This window comes from Coturnix japonica, chromosome 4 (genome assembly GCF_054131305.1).
Source record: "Coturnix japonica strain WE chromosome 4, WE-NBRP24, whole genome shotgun sequence".
NCBI lineage: Eukaryota > Metazoa > Chordata > Aves > Galliformes > Phasianidae > Coturnix > Coturnix japonica.
Window position 1 is genome coordinate 45,819,115 of NC_140666.1, and position 21,070 is coordinate 45,840,184.

The window sequence follows — 21,070 nt, forward strand, 5'->3', positions numbered from 1 at the left end:
CAGAAGGAGAAAAGTGCTTATTTAAAATACAGACCTACACTTATTTATTTTGTTTGGAGGATCTTCTACATGCTTAACTTCCACTAAGACAGCAAAGTAATAGATGCAGAGGGAAAATAAAATCAATGTGTTGCATGAGAGAAGATTTTGCATCAAATGTGAACTTTAACTGTTTTTACTGTTCCACTAATGCAGCTGATTTGCCAACTCTGCTAGTGATACACATCTTATCTCTGTTTCACTGGGATTTTATTGGAACTACTGAGTGCAGGCAGATGGTGAAGCTAAGGAATATCATCAGTACAGTTCTTAGTCTTTTTACATGCCACGCTCTCAAAACTTCCGTATTACGGGCTGTGCTCATGTCAAAAAGAAATCTGACTTCAAAGCTGAGTAAAGCAACAAGTAAGAGAATATGCACTAACACATTTCTTTTGCAACAGTTTTTTAGTCATGCCAGCACAGACCCACTTTTGATTTATGTTAAGTATTCCAGAGTTGTGACCTCTAAATGTCACCTTTTCTGCAAACTATTCCAGCAGCAAACATCCAGGTTTCCTAATAATCCAAGAAATGGTTTTCTGAGCCCCTATACAGATTTTTTTAGATTAATGATTATTTTGCCTTGTTGCCCAAAAACTTCTATTTTACTGCCCTTACACATTGAGGTTATGTTTGAAACCAAGAAAACATATATTAAGGGTATAAAAAGCACATCTGCTACTATGGAAACTACAACCTTGATTTAACTATAAATGGAAGGTAAACACAAATAATTTTGGAAGCAGTCATCTACCATGGTATTACAGTTATGTACGCAGATATCCAGTGGATGTGTTTGTTCCATGAAAGCTCTTCTCTAAAAAATTACACCACTCTTGTCTCCAGCAAGTGCTAAGCTGACCTCATCAATAAACCTCTCTCACCACATTATGCCCTTTCGTCACCGGTTGGCATCAAAGTTTCTTGAGCCTCTAAGATGAAAGTCAATCCTGTAGTACCCACTCAACTGCTGAGGGCTGCAGCATTGATTCTTTCCAAAAGCATGAATTAATCCCCTGGTAGCAGTCATTTTTCTAAGACTTGCTTTTAATAGAATTTTTGGTCTGGCTCAATTCAGTATTTGCTTTCACTTTATTTTTCTCTTTTTTTTTTTTTTTTTTTTTCCCTGCAATAGATAGATGAGCAGGATAACTGTTGCTGTTTCACCACTAACAGATGGTAGACAAAAACTGTTTAAAGATATCAAACAAATGTTTCAGCATGATTCATTAAGTAAAACTGAGAATGCTACTCTCCTGCTGCTTAGGCACATCATCTTTTCAATAATTACCTCCAGGTTTCTTTTCAACTTCAATAACATTAATTGTATGAGTAGAATTTACAGCTAATATATATATTTGTAATAAGATCCGAGAGGAAAAAAAAAAAAAATAAAAGAAAACTGCATTTTTTAACCTATTATTACAGTTTTGTTTGTTTACTGGAAAGGACTTGCTTTTGCACTAGTCACTATTTTGCATTTTTAAATAGTTGTTTTTGAAGACAACACTATTTAATACATTCCACTGCCTCTATTGTTTGTTTTGATATTATTTTCCTACTAGATTGCATCAGTTACATATTTAAATACATATCTGATAGAAAGATGATATGATTGTGTTTCCTGGATATCAGGTGGGACATATTACTCACGCTTCTTTACTTGATTAATGCAATGAAAGTTCACAGACTTCTTCCATGTGAGATTTTTCAGCAATAACAAAATGTTATTTGAGATGGCTTTTTTGGCAGTTTAAACTGGATGCTGTAAGTGTGCATGTAACCTGGAAAGATCTTCTATTCAGATGTTTCCCTGATTAATACTCATCTTACTATTCTTAAACATAAGTCCATGTATCTTCACAATTGAAAACGCAAAACCTTCTCAGGTTTTTTTTCTCAGGAAAAAAAAAAAAAAAAAAAAAAAAACTTACTTGCCACCATGTATTTTCATATTTCTCATTAGCATTGCATGTGTGATCGCAGTGCCACCATGAAAGTCTGAAGAGATTTGTTCAGATCAAAAACGATGGGATTGCAGCTGCTGAGATTCAGTCATCTCTTTTTAGCCAGTTTAAAATAATGGATACATCCCCACGATTTGATGTCTATCAAAATCCTTCTTACCATAGATGCAGCTGCAAGAAAAGCAGATATGAAATTTACTTAATAATGTTTTGTGTGCGATCTAGATCTAAAATTATGCTCTAGGATTAGTTATCTTCGTAAATATTACATGTCACCAGGCATACCACTATACCATACACAAATGGAAGTTCCTGCCACTGTGTATTAGGTTTTCAAACACTGCCATTGTAAGAGATCCATTGGTGCACAACCTGCTTATGAGGTGTTCAGTGCCAGCCAAGAAAAGCTCTGTTGCAAAATTAGTTTTATGACTAACTGAATTTAGAACCTGACATAAGTATTAGGGTTAAGCACAGTAACTAAGAATACATTTGGAAGCTGTTGGCATTTAGGTATCAGTGGGTTCTTTAAGGGCTATACCAAGCAAAGAGAAACAAATATAGAAGAGCACAAGCTTCAGATTTGAGAACCATTATGAGGTAATTAGCAGTAGATTAAACGTAGCAAGGACACTCACTCCTCCTCCAGTCATGTGCAAAAAAAAAAAAAAAAAAATCTACTTGATTCATAAGTTGTCTAAAAGGTGCAAGTGACAAAAGAATTAAAATTTGCTTGAGAGAGAATTCAGCATAACCTTAATGTGAGAAGAAGGAGTAATCACTTAAGAGATATGACCCTGGTTTACAGCGAGAATATCACAATCAAAGAAAACCACAACTGAGAGTATTTGGATTCCCACAGCTGTTATCAACACTAATCTTCACTTCTATAAATCAATGTAAGAGAACTACTTACTTGCAAATAAAGGAAATTACTGTGTTTCAAAGACGCCTGAATAATACTCGGTGTCACTGACATCTGCATTTCCCCACTGAGTAGAAAAAGCTTTATGGAACACTATTTGTTCCTCTGTCTCTCTTCAAAGATTTGTGTATGTTGATATTTGAGAAAAGGTGAAATAGACTTTGGTTATGTACATAGTATGTCTATGACATCAAATCATATTTTCATTTTCTCTTTTCCTTTGGTGCTGGAGAGACCACCACGATATGTCTTCCTCACACAAATGTCTACTTTTTTAAAAACAAAATAAATAAACAGCAACAACAACAACAAAAACAAACAAAAAAAAAACACCCTGCATTTTCCACTCTCTTCCACATTCACTGGCTACACCGCCAAAATAAAAAAGTATTATTATTTAATCTTCTGATTATCTTATTTAAAATTCAGTTGGTTGTGACTGAATAATAAGATAAAGTTTACCAATAAAGCAAACTCAGTGTACTATTCCTTGCATGCGCATCATAGAGTAAATACAGTTTTATGCATTGTCTTAAATCTCCCATCACAATACTGATGAACTTTGCAACAAATATAGCATTACGGGAGCAGTATCAACAAACTGGTACAGCAAGCTATAAAACTGCAACTGCCAGTCATTTAATTTCATGTTTCCACTGAAGAAATGAAAAATTCTGCGAATTAACTCTTCCAGATCCTGTGAATTTAATGAAAGTTGGGAAAAAACCCACAAAGTTTTTACTGTTGTATCTTCAGGTTTTTTTTGTTTTTGTTTTTTTTTTTTTTTATTCACTTACCAGTTTTAAAGCATGTTTGAAACTGTTAACTTGAGGCATAGAATATCTAATGTGTGGATACCAGGATCAAAGTCAATATTCTACAGTGGATATAGGCATGCCTAACACTAATGACTACAAACTTTCCTTCCTGTTCGAAATTTTCAGTTCATGGTTCCAAAGTACTGCCTATCTGCCCTGAATTTAATGATATATTGAAGAGTACCTGATTATCCCCACAAACTCACCATCATTTTTATGACACTGAGTTCTGCAGATGTTGTCCTCATCTGGAACTTGCGGTGCCCAGAAATCCCTCTTCCAGATCAGTTAACCTAAACAATAAACATTTCTCACATATCCAGGCCAAGTAGTAAGAGGGTATTCATAATCTTAACTCTTGAGCCTCTCATTTATAGTTGCTATTTACAATGAAATTAGAAGCAAATAAAATCTGATAAAAAATGTCATGGAAACAAGACGTTTTTTGCACAAAGCTTATTGTAAACTCACACAGCTCGCAAGTAAAAAGTAGATTTAGTTGTCTCCTCACATTTCTTAAAACTTTGGACAGAAAATTTTTGTATTTGGTTTGTTGGCTTAAATCTGAATTTTACCCCTTCCTCTCAGCACTCAGATCTGAGATGCACTCAGATGCTGAGACCTTACTCTTGGATAAAACAAACTAGCTATTCTTACCTTCATCTAAGGCCCAGCTCTATGGTTCAGTTTGCATGCCAAACCTCACATCATTAGACAGATGCATCCTAATTCAGAAGTCAATAGAGCATGCTGCTCCTCCAAACCTTATTGGGACATATAAAAATGTGTTCATATGCAAAACAAAAATAACGTGCAAGGGAATGGACCTACCATTAAACAGTCTGGGTGTTCATGTGCCATTACCTTAGTATACACCTGGCTCTGTCCTATTTGCTAGTAAAGATACAGCAAGAAAAACACAGCTCCTTTGGAAAACCAGTTGCCAGTGAAAGTGTTTCAAAGGATGCTCTACTTATCTTCTGGAAGAGAAGGTGACTAGCACTTCCTTCTATATTATTTTAATTCCAAGATTAATATATTTTACCCCCATTAATAAGCTAAATTTTGGACCTTTGTGACAGTAGTTACTTAGAAAATTACTGAGATGGATGTGAATAACATATCTACAAACAGCTTTCATTTCACTGTGCATTTTACTTTCAGAATATTATGGTATCCATTATCAAGAAACTGATTTTAAAAAGTGAAATAGTAGACAATAACAATAATAATTTTTTTGATGTTAAAAAGTGAACATAAAGTTACTGAATTTGCTGGATATAACCAATTTCAGTTATACTGAAGTATGAACTGAGTGTTAGACATTTTAATAATATTAAAAAAATCTGTGCTTTGCAAAAGAATGACAAGGATACATTATACAAATCTGAAAAGAAAACCTTTGGGAGATGATCTAATGGTTGCAATTATACAATATGCAGCAGGATAAAAGTTCAACAGCATAAATATTGATGACAATTAGCTAAGAATTAAATGCACAGTTAAAAAGGAAAGTGCCATATGAGAATTCAATGCTTCAGCACAAATCTTGTTTGGAATATTCAGCAAGAGATTACTTCTAAAAGTTGTGCTGAAATATAAACTCACCATTACTAAAGGCCTTTGATTAGGTGGAAGAGATCAGATTTATTTCTCTGAAACTTAAAAGCCTTGCATTAGCATACAACACAAGAAGAGTCGTTGAATTAGAGGGCAGCAAAGAAGACAGAGTATGTTCCTAAAAGAATGATTAAGTCAGTCACACCAAATATCTATATCCCCAATTTACAATTAGTGAGCTTATCTCAGTAGTATGTGCAAGGGTCCTGATTTGATGCTCGTATATGTTAAAGTGAGGATTAATATGAAATATATCAGCTAATAACATTGCTTCATATTCACACCTGCATACTAATACCACAGTTCTCCACTCAGTCCAGGAAGACATGAACTGACACTGCTGTTAAACTAGTCCTTCCACTCCCATCCTTCTAGCCCTGGCTAAGTCAACCTATCCCTATGCCACTGCCTCTTCCACGTTGGCACAACTTGCTGTAACTATGGTATTAATTCTTCTCTGAGCTGAGTCTCTGATTCAAATCAAATTTTGTATAAGCAGAGAGGAAAGGCAACACTGAAATGAAAATGAGTAGATGTGACAAGCATCAGTCTTATGTTTCTACAACAATGAACTGATTGTGGAACAATAGCCTCATTAAAAAGAGAACTAACTAAGGTAATATGTATTATCATCTCACTGAGATATCCTTGTCTCTAGCTGTGGTATCCCTGTTCATTACAGTGAACTTTCCCTTCCAACCGAACTTTTCCCTTCCAACTGTAAGGATTCCATGATTCTATTCTATAAATTCAGTATTTGTCAGTTCTAACAAAGCAACAACAGTTTTACTGAGGAAGAGAAGCAATGCTTGTTTTATCTGAAGAGTGGCAAGATTTGGTCCTAAACGAGAAAGATACTTCAGGGAAGAACAGAATGATTTGTAGGATATAATCGATTTCTTGATGAATCATCCAGCCGTAACTCCGTGTCTTCTAATGGAGAAAAATTTTAAGCAACACAGGAAGGGGAAGCATGTTTGGAAACCTGGGTTAATTTAATTTCCCCTCTAGAACCATGGAAGATAGGGAGATACTACTCCATATGTAAAAAGGACGTGTGAAAAGAAGTGGAACTTGATACAGAAAATGCTTTCCAATTGATATATGCAGAAGCCAAGAAGTAATTTTTGAGGAAGCAACAATTGTCCATGGACTGCTCAAGCAGATGTTTCTTTCATAGCATCAGCACAAAGAAAAAGCACTCCTAAATCCAACTAAAAGGTAAGGAAGGAAGTTTCCTTACTAGGAAGTTACCTATTACAGGATAGGTCTTTCTGGGTAATACCCAAGCCAAATACCTTCATCAAATTATTTGTGTCATCACACAATCGCTGATCTAAACCCCTCGAAAGAACTGGAAGACAAAAATTTAACCTTCTCTTCTGGGAAGATGCTTTCTCTGATGATTGTAATACAAAGCAAATGTAAGTAGAGAGACAGAATTCCCAACAAATGGATAAAGCTGGATAAAGACCTTTGATTTTCAAACTCAGCACAAATAAGTTTTGTATGTCTCTTATTTTATTCCTTTACCCACAACTTTTATTAGAACTTATCTACTTTTATGTTGCAAATAAGTACTTTTATATGCATTCAGGTTAACCTAATTCAAAAGTGAAGCAAATTCTTCTCAATAGATATAAGAGGAGATGATTCCCATGACCTTGCTGAAGATGAGCAACAGCTTGAGACCAGGTACTGCTTATCATCAGTTTCAGAGTAAAGTCAGACAATATGCTGAGTAATCTAGTCACGAATGCTTATATTTATTCAGATTATTCAAATTTATCTCAATGTTACTTGCAATGTTAAACCAAACACATTGCTTCAAGGTATGTCAAAAGAACTTACACCATCTCACCACTTTTATTCTCAGGTTTACCAAGCCTTAACTCATTTTCTTCCTGGTTCATATGATGATGCTAGCTTGCTATCACCTAACCTTTCTCACTGAGCAAGCATTTTATTCTCTTTAGACACTGCTCAAACTCTATCAGTGTTTATTATCAGCCTTATCAATTTACTGTCGGAGTTTAATTTTCCTCACTGCTCTGCACAGTACCAGGATCACTCACACATGTGTGATGTGTTAGGTGACTGCAAAACCCTTTTATTCGGCAGAAGTATTTGACAGCTATTTAGCAGTTACTTTGCACTGAGATAAATAACAATATATAAGGGTGGTAGAAAAGAAGTCTAAGCTGCCTTAGTTGCTCTTTATCAATTATTTCTGTTCTTGCAGAAACAAAGGAAGTTTTCACTGGAGAAACATTCTCATTGTTGGTACCACTGATGTTGGTACTTTAAGAAAAAAATCAAAGCTATGAGAAGAAATGATGGGACTAGGAGAGAAAAATAACTGGATTATGTGAGTATCAAAATTATCTCTTTTCAAATACAAGTGAGAGAAACAAAGGTAGTTGTGCAAATAATGAGAAAATGCATTTTTCTATGACAGCTAGAGTAATTCTCTTTAATAATTGGCAATTCATAATGGAAGCCACAACGAAAAAGAAGAGTACATATGTATTCAAAATATGTATGTGTAAATGTATATATATGTTTGTGCATAAATATATATAATTAAAGACTAACATGCATAAAGCCTAACAATTCTGGGCAAATACCTATTTCAGAAAAAACAAGTGCAACTCAGACTCTGTGTGTCCCAAAAACTGAATTTTCTACCAATTAAGAGTGGTGATATAAAATACAAAGAACGCAAAACCTCTACTTTTCTTCATAAGAAGATATGTAACAGAATACTAACTATTCAGATTATATTATAAATGATAAACTCCAATACACTCTGACTTTTGCTATTCATAACTAGGATGAAATCTTTCCTCTAGCTAGCAGTTTTAGAAATAACTACTAATTTGCTTAGGTTCTTGGAATCTTCTCAGGGTTCTTAAATATTCCTAACAAATTAAGTGGGGCAAATTCACTTGTAAACATACAAACAAAACAAAAACAAACAAAACTAAGCAAATGCATGTCTGAAAGATTGAAATTTGAAAAGCTAGGTTACTTGATTTGTGGGTGCTATCAGGCAGCTAGACTTCTTAATGGACAACATTATGGATGAATCCACTACAGATAAAAATAACCCACAGCTTTCAAGAGCTGTTGTAGAAACGCGAGCCACCAAATAAATTACCATCAACCTATTTACATAAATGGAAATATGAAAGTATAATTCTTCAGACTTTCTGAAAGACTCTAGAGCGAACAATTTACTTGCAACCTAAAAAGGGGAGTTACTGGAGTCAGAAAACTACTTTAAGTTTTAAAAGATCAATAGCAAACAACTGTAGAAATAAGTGATATTCAAATACTAGTTAAAGTTTGTTTTTTTATGTCTCTGTTAATAAATGTGGTAAAATAATTTTATTATGCAATGAAAGAAAAATGTAAAAAGAAAATACTTAATTACCTTAAAAATATCTGAAGTAACTGACAACAGAATAGTTGGGCCTATTAATCAACTTCATTCTAGATTCTCACTGTCATTGGCTAAATACTACAGTTAAAATAAAATTTCCTCCAAAACAATATTCAATAAGCTGGGATACTGAATAAAAGTCTAAGTGATAAACAAAAATTATAGTTGAAATGATTATCCCATTTGGCTAGCTATAGCTATATAGCTAATAGTTAGCTATTCTTTTCTAATAATTGCCTAAATATTTAATTATCCCATAGAAGATTAATTGGGAAAACGGTGCAATAGCCTCCTCATCAGAACTTCTGGCTGTCACGTGGGTCATAGACTTATGGCTTAAGTTGGAGGGGAACTGAAGACCACCCAGTTTCAACCCCTCTGCCATAGGTGAGGTTGCCACCATCTAGCTCAGGCAGCCCTACCTGGCCTTGAACAGCAGACAATACACTCCATTGCATCACCATCCTCAGAGTAAAGCATTTCTTCTAACCTAGATCTCCAATCTTTTAGTTTAAAGCCCTTCCCTCTTGCCCTATCTCTATTACACTAAGTAAAATGTTGGTCCCCCTTCTGCCTGTAAGTTCCCTTGAAGTACTGGAGGACCACAATAAGGTCTCCTTTGATCCTTCTCCAAGCTAAACAAGCACAGATTCCAGTTTCCAGATAGGATCTCGATGTAGGAAAATTCTTATAGTTTCTTATAGTTTATAATGTTTTTATGCTTTTTTCCTAACAGTCTTAACACTATAATCAACAAAAGATTAGAATTAGCCTTTTTTTTTCTAGACAGAAAAAAAAAATAAAAAAATGGTAGATGCATATATGTTGACAAGCTATTACCAAACCTATGAGCTGAAATGGTTGTGTGTTGTAAAATGAAGCAGAACGGAATACAAAAATAACAAGATTAACTGATAAACTGAAGCTATCATTCAAGCCAGGAAGAAACTGGAATCCAGGCTAAGTAAACAGGGAAGGAAAATAAAATTATGCCAGATAAAAAAAATAAACTAAGACTTCAAAGGCAATCTGAAGTGCAAATGCAGAGATCTTACTGGGGGGATCAGGAAAACAGCCTCACACATGCAATAGGAAAAAGCTAGTTAGGATAAAAAAACAAAAACAACTATTTCATTTTGATTATTTTTCCAGTTATTCAAATTATTATCATAGAAGCCACTTCACAGCTAGAAATTTGACATAAATTCCAGATTCCTGTTTTCATTCCTTAATGTGTGTTTACTTTCTATAGCTTAGCTGCAGGACGTATTTTTGGCACAGATTACCAAGTTTTGCTGAATGAATTCCACTCTGTGATACAGATTCAGTCTCCCAGACAGCTGGGTTATTTGAAGAAACATGTGACCTTCCAGGTCCCAGAGGTTATTACAGAGCTCACAACCTTAGTTCCTGATACCTCAGTGAAATGCTGAGTAGCTACAGATGAATTAAAGTTAGCAGACCACTAAGCAAACCTCAGAGGGATTTCTGACTATATGCCTGGAAAGCTGTAGAAGAGCCAAAGGATTTGACTTCAGCAACAGACACGCTAGAATCAGTTCTACCTAAATTAGCTAGTAATACGGCACAATCGGCAAACCTACTGATACTGAGAACTGACAATGGCATTACATTTGTTTTGGTGTGGTTTACTGACTAGACTAGCTTTGATCTGCTCCTGATGACAGAAACATAATTAGATACCTAAATACCAAGAATACATCTCCTCGCTTAGTATCATCTGAAAGGCACTTATTTTTGTTCTTTGACACTGCTTTCTGAAGCAAGCCTAAGAGCAGAAAATGGGGATTCTCAGGAGATCTATTTCAAAAATGCTCTTTTGATCAGGAATAAAATATTGATACAGACTCACTCATTGGTAATTGACTTGAAAAGAAGCATCTGGTCAGGTTCCTATTATTCCAGTGAGCAGCACTAGAAAAAGATTTTGACACGTTTAAAACAGGGAGGGAAAAGTCTGAGCATACAGAGGTATCCCAGCTTTTTGTCTTGACCATTTTTAATTAAAGCAGCAATTTTCAACTAAGTTGTCAGAGAGTAAGAAGGCCAGACTTTCCTCCTCAGTACTGCAGAAAAGGTAAATGAGTTATTTCCATCATTCTCTACTACTTTTGGCAGACATACACCTGCCCTACAGCTACCCTTTCAAGTAATGAAGATGAGGCACAGTCAAATTTCAAGATAACATAAGAGGGGGATGCCAGAAGAAAGTGATCATTTAAATCACAGTAACTTGCCAGAACTGGATAGTAGAAACAGAACAAATAAAATAGCTGTACCGCTAATTTTTTTTATTTTTATTTTTTTACTTTTTTAAATGCAATCCATATTGGACAATTGGAAAGTCAGTCATTTTTGACTAATTAGCAGTTTTTAACCTTGTCATAGTTAAATTAATTGGAAAAAAAAAATATATATATATATATAATTGTTCCACAGACAACCATGAAAAATAACAATGTCCTTGTGGATTCTGTGCAAGGCAATCATTCTACTTCAGTTAACTGATGTCCTTTGGAACATTTAAAAATTGCAAATAAATTTGTGGATAGAATTTTCATATGTCAGATTGTTTTTGCCATTAAAAAAATACTTTTTATTTTCTTGCTCAGACTATTAATCTTGTAATCAGTAAATATGGTTCAAAGCTAGATTAAACCAATGGTGGGGGCTAAGAAAAGAGTGAAAGTAACTACTACATGGTTGGAAGTTAAGTCTTTGCATTTTCTTTGGTATGTTGCTGAATATTTTTGGGCATGGGTTCAAGTTTAGTCCTAAGTACTGTGTAAGACAGAAAAAAGAAAATGTGCTGTTAAAGTATATGTGTATTATTATTCACCAAGCATAAACAGTTTTAATGTGGAAACAGTAAAAACAAATATGCAAATAATGTGGACAATTTTCTTCTGACATTTCTTAATCTCTAGTACTGGGCATTAACTCTGTGCATGTGAAATTTTATAAGCCCATCATTACTGCTCAAGTAGTTGTCATAAATTGCAATTAAGAGAAATAACTGAAGGGTTCTGAAAAGGTGTACAAACAATAGGAACTGCTATCACCTTGCCAAGGATTAAAACACACGCTTGGATAGTCATTCCTCATGCTTCACAAAACCGCCCACGCAGTGACTGCCTGGGGGTAGGAAGAGATATCCCTTTCATTATTGGGATCTCAGTCCATCTCTGAACTCTTTCATATGGTACTGTTCACTATCACCATAAGAATTACGTGTTGTATAGACCATTAGTCTGATTCAGCATGTCAGCCTCTGTGTTCTCTGCCTCTGTATCATGTATACAAGGCAGAAACTCTGCTTTATTAGCTAGTGATAAAGAAACTCTGAGCCCTAAGAGCTGGGTCATAAAGGAAACTGGCCATGAAAGAGCATGCTGGCTCCTGATTAGTAACAGATATGACTTCCAGTCCTCTAACCAGATAATTTAGCAGCTAGGTAAAGTCTTATGAAATAAGAAACATACTCTGTGCGTTAGAAAACTACACAGAAATGAGATGTCACAAAATAAAACACACTTATTGAATCAACCATATGGAAACAGATCAATAAAAATTTGCCTGAGTCAACCTTCAGAGAAGTAATGCTAGTTATTATAAAAAACAAGTTCTCACAAATATCTACAATATTTTACTGTGTGTTTTTGGCATAATGAGGACTTCATCTTGTGCATGGCAACCCTGCAAAAGTGAAATCATTGTCAGCCGCACTCCAAAACGTCAATGGTAATATTAAAATATTTTCATTTGATGGTCCGTAGTGAGCAAGCCAAATATAGTCTTAATAGATAGTGTTCAAAACAATGTTATTGTTCATTGATTACGTTCAGTTCTTAAGAAACAGTGTGCAAAATGGTGATGCTGTCTCTGGCACACCAGTGTTTTAGCATTTTTAAACATTCATCCATATAATCTTCTTTAAGATACTATAGCCTGGTTTCAAAGACACAGTAGGCAGATGCATTTGCCTGCTTGCTATTTTACTATTCTAAATGAGCATAGAAGGGGAGATGGATCATCCTTTACATCTTCTAACAGTGAGGACTGCTTCTCCACACCTTTTAGGTATGCAGACCTTTTAGGTATGCAGACCTACTTTGGAATTCTTCCTGGAGTCCAACAGCTGAAAGACAGCTACCTTTTAGGTGCAAAACTCCATTTTAGTAAGCTCTGAGATTTTTATTCTTTTATTTCTCAGGATGGGATATCATTAGGATTGAATTTTTCTCTGAAACCTGGTAATCTTTTCCTACCCAGCAACCAAAACTGATAGATCTTCCATGTAGGCAGTCCCTTATAACTGTACATTCAACAACTGAACCAGACTCAGTCGCTTGTGTTTTCTGAAAAGGAAGATGGTAATGACAAGCACACTCTTGAAATTTTACTAGTGTCAGACCAAATTTTGTTGACTTTTGAAGCCTAAATACCTGGGAACTTTAATAATTTCCCAAGGTGCATTAAAAAGAGAAAATCTTTGTTATGTAATATAGACTTTTTAACTTCTGTTTTTTGTTTGTTTGTTTTTCACCAAATTGCATTGCACCTTAAGCATATACTGCCAGATTGAGATAGTACAGAAGTTTTGAAACTGTACCTGGCTGTGTAAAGGAGAAGTGGAACATTTCTGTGGCAGCATGAAGTTACCTCTCCACAGGAATAAAAAACAAACCAAACCAAACAAACAAAAAAACATAAAACCTCAACCTTTTAATGTGAGAGGGGGATTGCCCCTCTTTGAAAAGTCACTTTAAAATTAGCATTTAATATACTATTAAACACAAATGCTCTAAAAATTATTTTTGTTGTTGTTGTTGAGCATCTAAAAACAATATAAAAAAAATTATCTTTCTTTCCTGTGTAAAATGAGTTGCAAAGTACTCAACTGTGATACTGTTTTAGCTACCCTCATACAGTGGTAGTTGTATAAAATATTTTAAGAGAGTTTGATCATAATTTTGATTTTCAATTTGTCATAGGCTTCTTAACCTTTATAACACATTGTGCATGAGGATTAAGACCATTAGTCTAATAACTACAATTAGTCATAATTATCCTGATAGGGGATAATAGTTAATGAAATCTCATTTCAGTGTTCTTAATAGATTTAATTAATGCAATATTTATGTCAGCTTAAAAAAAAAACTTTTCCACTGGACCTAATTCTTAATTACTTGCCAAGAAGCACTACTTTAATCAAAGTTGCCAAAATATAACCATATTACCTCTCAATGTGTCATAAATTTATCTTGCAGCAGACAAAATAACTGATTCTGAAAAATCTGTAAATCTCTTCCCTTTACTTTGGCTTAAAATAATTTTTAACCATCCCCAGATGACACTTATCTAATAGTTCATCTGTTTTTCAACCTCCAACTTTTATTACTATCCTACCAAGCAACTTAAATGTTATTCAGAAACTAGTGCCTTTCCCTTGCATATGTCCTTTCTGAGAGAATGCCAATAAGGTCAAACAAGCTGAAAATTTCCAACAGCAGAAAGAGATCACAAAGAAGAAAGTGTGATATAGGTATCCTATTGTCTCTTAACAGCTCTGGGCTCAGGGGATTCGCGTTTGCATTTATGGAATAATCACTTAAGAGGCATTAGCACATGTCGAATGCTAAGTGATAACTGAATGTTTGTGTTGAATTTATCACAGAAAAACATAAGGATTTAAAGAATACTTTTGTTTACTAGTTTCAAAGGCCTTATGCTGATATAATCAGGCTTTCTGCTTAAATCTATTGTGGTCTTTGTTCCACACTATGCAGAGGGTGAGCTTTACTGCTGTTCTCATAACTCAGGGCCTAAAGCGTTGTATGAAATCTGCTTTGGATTTACAGAAATATCCTTACCTGTAAACAGATACAGTTCTAACAGCAGCAAAAGTGAAGGCAGCCCATTCTTAACAGAACTTTATAAACCTCAGTAAAATCTTTCCATGTCTTACTCCCCCAACTGTACTACTTGTTACAGTGTCCAGATCAAGCTTGGCACTACATTACTTTAGAACTGGAAGTATATCATGTTGGCGTACCAGCCATCAAGTGGGGATGTACAACAGCCAAGGGGATTTAGAGTCCTACATTTCAGCATAAGCTAAAGTTTCAAAAAAGTCATAGAATCCTCAAGGAAAAAAAAATAAAAAACATTTCAGAGGAAAATAAAAGGAAGTCTTCATTGTTCTGAGTACCAGATTGAAGGCTATTGTGAGCTTTGCTTTCCCCCTGAAGACAAAGAAATTGATTTAGTCTTTCATCCTTTCAGCCTCACCTGCCAAACAACTGTGTATGAACTCTGGGATAAATTAATTTAATCTACATTCTGCGTAGTATGACAACATTTAACATTCCCAGAAACATCTAAGTGGATTAGAAGCCAAACTTTCACCCATGACTTAAACAGTTCTGATGCAGATTCTTGGGAAATGTAAACTTCAGTTTTCAAATATTTGGTGCTAAGGATTGAAATAAAGTGGGGGAGCACTTAACTGAGACATGAGGTTGTAAAGCCTTCTATACACGAGGTTAGGAAAAAAATAAATAAACCAGCTTTAAATGACTGACATTCCTATGTGAGTGGATTGATATGGATTTATATGATGTTGTGAAAGATCTTTTGCTTTGTTTACAATTGTTTCTATCCCATGCAAGCCACTGGAGGGAAGATGCGAGCCCAGAGTTCTTTTCTCCCTCACCTCACTTTCCCATACATTTTCTAATGCCAGTCCTTGAGCTCACATGGTCATATCACTACCTACAAAGGGTGCCAATACCTTGTGAGTTGCTCCTCAGTTGTTTCTTTCTAATTTGGTTAGTTTGCAGCTGTGTTGGTTCATTGAGGACACGGGAACAAATCTGAGTCAGAATGAGAAGTGTGGAATTGCCCCGGCCTCCCTCATTTCATGCACTAGGAATACAATAGGTCAGAGACGGAAGCAGAGTTACTGAAGTTTGGGTTCAAATCCCTCAGCAGGCCTTTTATTCTATTCCATACCTCTGCAAATATCTTCATTTTAAAATTTAAGAGACTTGGACAAGTTCAGCTTGATGTAAATTGCATTTATAGAAGTTTGTAATCTGTTTCTGCTTGATGATTATTATTGGTATTTATTTGTTTTGTTTTTTACATTATGCTACTGCAATTCACTGCAGGATAGAGTCAGGAATAAAGTCCATAAACCACCTGAACCTTCCAGAAGCTGCCTCTTTCCTACACCATGCACATCTAAAATTAAACATGATGCATGAGGTGATGTATGTAGTTATAAGGCACACCATGTCCTATGAGTCATAGTCCATTTTACATGTTTCCTAATTGTTCCCAGAAGAAAGATAAATAAGATAGTGTTATGTACCTAATTCTTATGAAAAATTAAAAATTTCAGTGAGCTTTCAGCTGGAAGGACACTCTACATTGTTTTTAATCACTGAGTAAATAAATGCACAAAATTTGTAAAGGATGTTTACAATTCCTTCAGATATCAAAAACTTAACAGAAATACGCACTAAAAAATCCATTCTGGTTACCATTCAGGAAAACTGAAGTTTGACTTGGACACTTCTGGAGTTTCTTACTCACCTGCTACTGAAACCTATCCTTTGGAGAAAACAATCTCAACAAATAACAGTGAGATGCTGGAAAAGACTGCCCTGGGAGGTTGTGGATGCCCACAATCTCTGGTGATGCTTAAGGCCAGGTTGGATGGGCACTGAGCAACCTGATCAAATACTTGATCTAGCAGCTGGCAACACCCTGCCTGTAGCAAGGCAGTCCAAACATGATGACCCTCAAGGTACTTTCCAACCCAATCCATTTTACAACAAAATGTGTGCGAAGTTTCCCAACCCTATTTTTTTGAGGATTTCAAAAACATTTACCCCTGGTCTATCCCCCCACCCCTTCCACTGAGAAGAGAACCTTGACCAAAGGGAAGCTTTACATTAATTATTGTCAACCCGGAAATTCACAAACAGTACACATGATAATGATGAACACTTAAAAATACTGCCCTAATTATTATTAATTCCTCTGGTATTTATGGTAATAATGGTAATTATGATGAACTCATACTACACTAATGCGAGTGCTTCACTTCTGGAACTCAATATTAATTCATAACACTGTATTAAAAGTGTTATTCAAGAATAATATTATACATTATGTTTTTCTAAGGTTTGCAAACTCTTTAAAAACAAAGGCATCTTGTGGAAAAATAAAAACACCACACTATTTCTCATCTGAGGATATTGTTTGTTTTTGATTAAGCCTGTAGTTTCTGCAGAGATTTAACAGTGATGAAAACTGACAAGGTTGAAGGGAATAAGCTAAGGCTCTTGTCACAGTGAACACATACATGGAGAGATGAAAAATCTTGTACTTTTCAAAGGCATTTGCTTAAATCATTTTTGCTTTTGTTTTACCCCTAGTGACAACTGCCAGATTAATGCCACAGGAAATTAAAAATTATGAGTTTATTCAATACATAAGGAGTGCCAGGTTCTGCTAATGTTGACTATAACTGATTGAAACACCAATCTATAATGAGACTTGGGAAATTCAGTTTCCACGTCTGTTCCAGCATACCTCTGATGCTGCTTCTGTTCAAGGAATCATCACCACTATACAACTCTGAACTTTAGTAAATATAGTAGAGATGTATTAGCCTACTATATTCACAGCAACTGAATTTTTAGAAAACAAATAATTTACAATATAACTAATCAAACCTCAAAACTTAGCTATCCATGTGGTTTCTTTCTCTCTTCAAGCTGTTTGTTGCATCTAGGTCTGATCACCCACCCCCCAGGTGAAAGGCCAAACCCAAAGCAATTATGTGTTTTCCTTTGCTTTTTTTCAAAAAATTGGTAGGTGCTGAGAACTAATGTTCACAGCATGACAGCACAAAAGCATTGTTGTGTGTTATTATTCCTGGCAGTGAGGCCGATGTAAGGAGTGCCAGTATCCTGCTAATTATCCACCCTCCAGAACTGAGCGATGAATTTCTATTATTCAAAGCATCTTCTTATAGCACATCTGATGGGAAGTCAGAGGGATGGAAATCATTGGCAAGGGAAGAGGGAGAAAAAAAAAAAGCACTAAAATCAGCTCTAGTGTCCAGAAAAAAGAAAAAAAAAATTGTATGGCCTTATGTTTACGTATTAATTAAATCTATTAAGGGCTCAAATAAAATGTGATTAAAGTAGTACATAGGCTTCTGAGTGCAAGTATTTGTGCTCTGACGAGGGAAAACAACCAGTAAGCGCTCATTCAGATTCATGAACAATGTCACTATTTCCACAACTCTTTATTTTCACTTTTTGCAAACACTGGACTTTGTGAACTTTGTTGTGCTAAAATACACATGAAAATCAATGTGTAAAATCAAATGAGCTTTGTTAAGCTCAAACTCTGTTATTCTAGACAGAACGCAGCTGGAAATCCTTTGAGCTTTGCTGACTATTTCTCTGGAATAGAGAATGCATAACGCCTCCCCTCCCTGCCCCCCCATTCTCTAGTCTGTTGCTATGTGCCCCTGATTCCTGGATACCAGACTCTCAGCAGCAGGCAAGCAGGTATAGCTCAGCATAGCCTACATGCTGCCAGCATCACACAGCCACAAAGAAAACTAACTTTAAACTCCTTTTTCTCCCCCACAACTTTTCCTTGCATACACTGCTTGCTTAATCAGCTGCAGCTGAGGATACCTATCACAACTGAGCAAAGGAAGTGAAATATAAGGAAAAAATAGTGTAGGAAGATTCGCTGTGAAAAGATTTCTTCCTATATAGCATGTTCTCCATGATACTATGATGTTTCTCCATAAAGGAAGCCTTTGGATTGACCAGTAAGCACATACTTTGAAAAAGACAAAAGCAAGAAGAAATTAAAAAGAAAAAAAAATCTTTAACCTGACTTAGACAGCTGCTCAGACAACCACATGAAAACACCCTCACAAAGCGAACAGAAGATGGTAAGCTTTACTCAAGGGAAAGCCCTCCCATGTTGCCCATGTCTCCTAGGTGCTTTTGTCAACAGCTCTACTGCAAAACTTCTAGAAGGGCAGGAAGCTTTCAACATAAACTTCCCAAGTGAATGCAACTATTATGGATTGTTTCAAGCTATAATGTGTTTCATAATGCCACAGAATTTTTCTCTTTTAAAATCAGCATTCCTTTCGCACAATGACTTAAGTGAGGCATTAACTCTTTTTCACATCAGGTTTAAATTCTTTGCAGTAGTTTGATAAGCATTTCAATATTTATTATGTTTGTATTGTAATTTTTTGTATATAAATGAAACAGATTTTACAGTATCTTGCATTTCAATTTTAAATACCACAACTGCCTATCAAATTCTAAAAATGTGCTTTGAAAATATATTGAAATTAGCATTTGTATTTACCACTTCACTGTGCTGATAGTAATTAGCAGCACAAAATTGTATACCACAGATTTTTATTTTTATGGCTGGATAATTTCATCAAGAAGGAATAAAGTTAGGCCACTCTTCTTTAATACACTGTGTTATGCACCTGTCTTACAAAAGACGAAGTTCACCAGCAATGTGAAAAATTACTTTTATTGTCAAAATTTAGTCCTATTGAATATGGCTTTGAAGTCCACAAAGTTATTGTTTTTAAGGCTGAAATTTTTTTTGCATTAACATGCCATATAGGATTTAAATACTGGACATACGAAGAAAAATCTGCAATGACTGATGTCACTTATTCAGATAAATGCTGTCACCATTAAATTAGAAGAGAATTAGGAAGGATAATCCAGTTTTAAAAAAAAAGAAGTAGTAAAAATAGATTTAAACTCTTTTACTAAATCAGAATTGTGGGAGTATTCAAGGGCCATATTGCACATCATGAACATGCCCTGTTTCCATAATGCATTGATTTCATAAGGCAGAGCATTACTGGTCAGTAAGGCCATAAGAAGGTGTTTGATTTTTTTTATTTTTTTTTTGTTGTTGTTAGGTTTTTTTTGTCTGGGTGGGCAGCAATTCCAGCACAGAATTTCAGCCTTCCAACCTTTTATGTTAACTCAGAACTATGTATTAGTATCTTCAGAATAACTGTAGGACTAAATATTGATGACAGCTCTAGATCTCATCCTTGAAACAAGCGTCTTGATACAAAGCAGTTAGCTAAGTCAGCGAACCAAAGTGCACCCTTTCTGTTATTTGTTTTTATTTGAGAAATCAGACCTTGAAAAAAAATAAAATAACAGGGATGGAGAACAGAAAAAAAAAGATAGTTACTGCAATAGAGAGTGCACAAGGAAATATACCCTGCTTCTCACAACATTAAGCATCGCCATATCAGACTGAGTTAGTTATGGGACAACATTCAAGACTATCTCCTTCACGTACTTGTTGATTCATGAACATCTTTAAACTCTGTAGTTAATTGTAGTTTTCAACCTGTAAAAGTTTTTTCTTTTTAATTGTTCCCAGTATTTCTGTTTGAAATATCACTTGACTGCCCAGAGCTGTATATTGTTTCTTTAAAACATACAGATCCAAATAATCTTCCAACAGGATATCATTGCTAAGGTCCTCCCTTGTCCTACTTGCAACTTCTTTTATTCCACATAAAGTACATAATTTTCTAGGGTTACTTTTAATATTTTCTATGTAATAATTAATCTGTAATTAAAATCTGTCAACTGTATTTAATAATTATAGAATTATAAAATAACTCGGGTTGAAAAGGACTGTAGAAAAAAAAGCAGACATCGCACCTTTAAACCAGTCTTAAGTTTACCAAGAAAAACAGAGCTTACAAAATAGTAAAAACAAACAAACAAAAAAAAAACTGCTTACCTTTTTTCAAGGAGTAGAGGTCATCAGATACTCTGAAGGAGGTAGATACCCTTTCTCTGTAGCTGCCAGACCTTAAATGAGATAAAGTGAGGCAAGGCTCCACTCCTTCCAGTTGCACTTCTACCTGAGCTTATGGAGTTGGCTACAACTCTTCACCAGATGCTCAATCATTGGTTTAGTCTATGACTTAATAGTTCCCCCACAGTGACATAAAAGCTCACCCAGTTCTCATCCCTTGTTGTGGACAGGGTTGCTTTCCACCAGATCAAGTTGCCAGGGGTCCTATCGAGCCTGGACTTGAATGCTTCTAGAGATGTATTGGTGGTAACCATACAGGTGTTAACAAGGATGGTAACTACAAGGATGGTAACAGAAGTACAAA

The 21,070-nt window shown here is 35.2% G+C and overlaps 1 long non-coding RNA gene across 3 annotated transcripts in view; it reads right to left on the minus strand.

The window, feature by feature from the left end:
• The window catches only part of LOC107313327 (uncharacterized), a 30,821-nt gene extending 9,996 nt beyond the window's left edge, over positions 1-20,825 (minus strand). The window contains exons 1-4 of one of the 3 annotated variants that reach the window (XR_014946130.1): positions 20,689-20,825; positions 5,361-5,407; positions 3,959-4,045; positions 1,977-2,180 (exon numbers count right to left, since the gene is read on the minus strand). This is a non-coding gene — a long non-coding RNA (uncharacterized LOC107313327). Of the gene's footprint in view, positions 1-1,976; positions 2,181-3,958; positions 4,046-5,360; positions 5,408-15,631; positions 15,766-20,688 lie in introns of all 3 variants that reach the window. The other 2 variants (XR_014946131.1, XR_001554933.3) reach the window with 2 other exon arrangements.
• Positions 20,826-21,070: the final 245 nt, after the last annotated feature.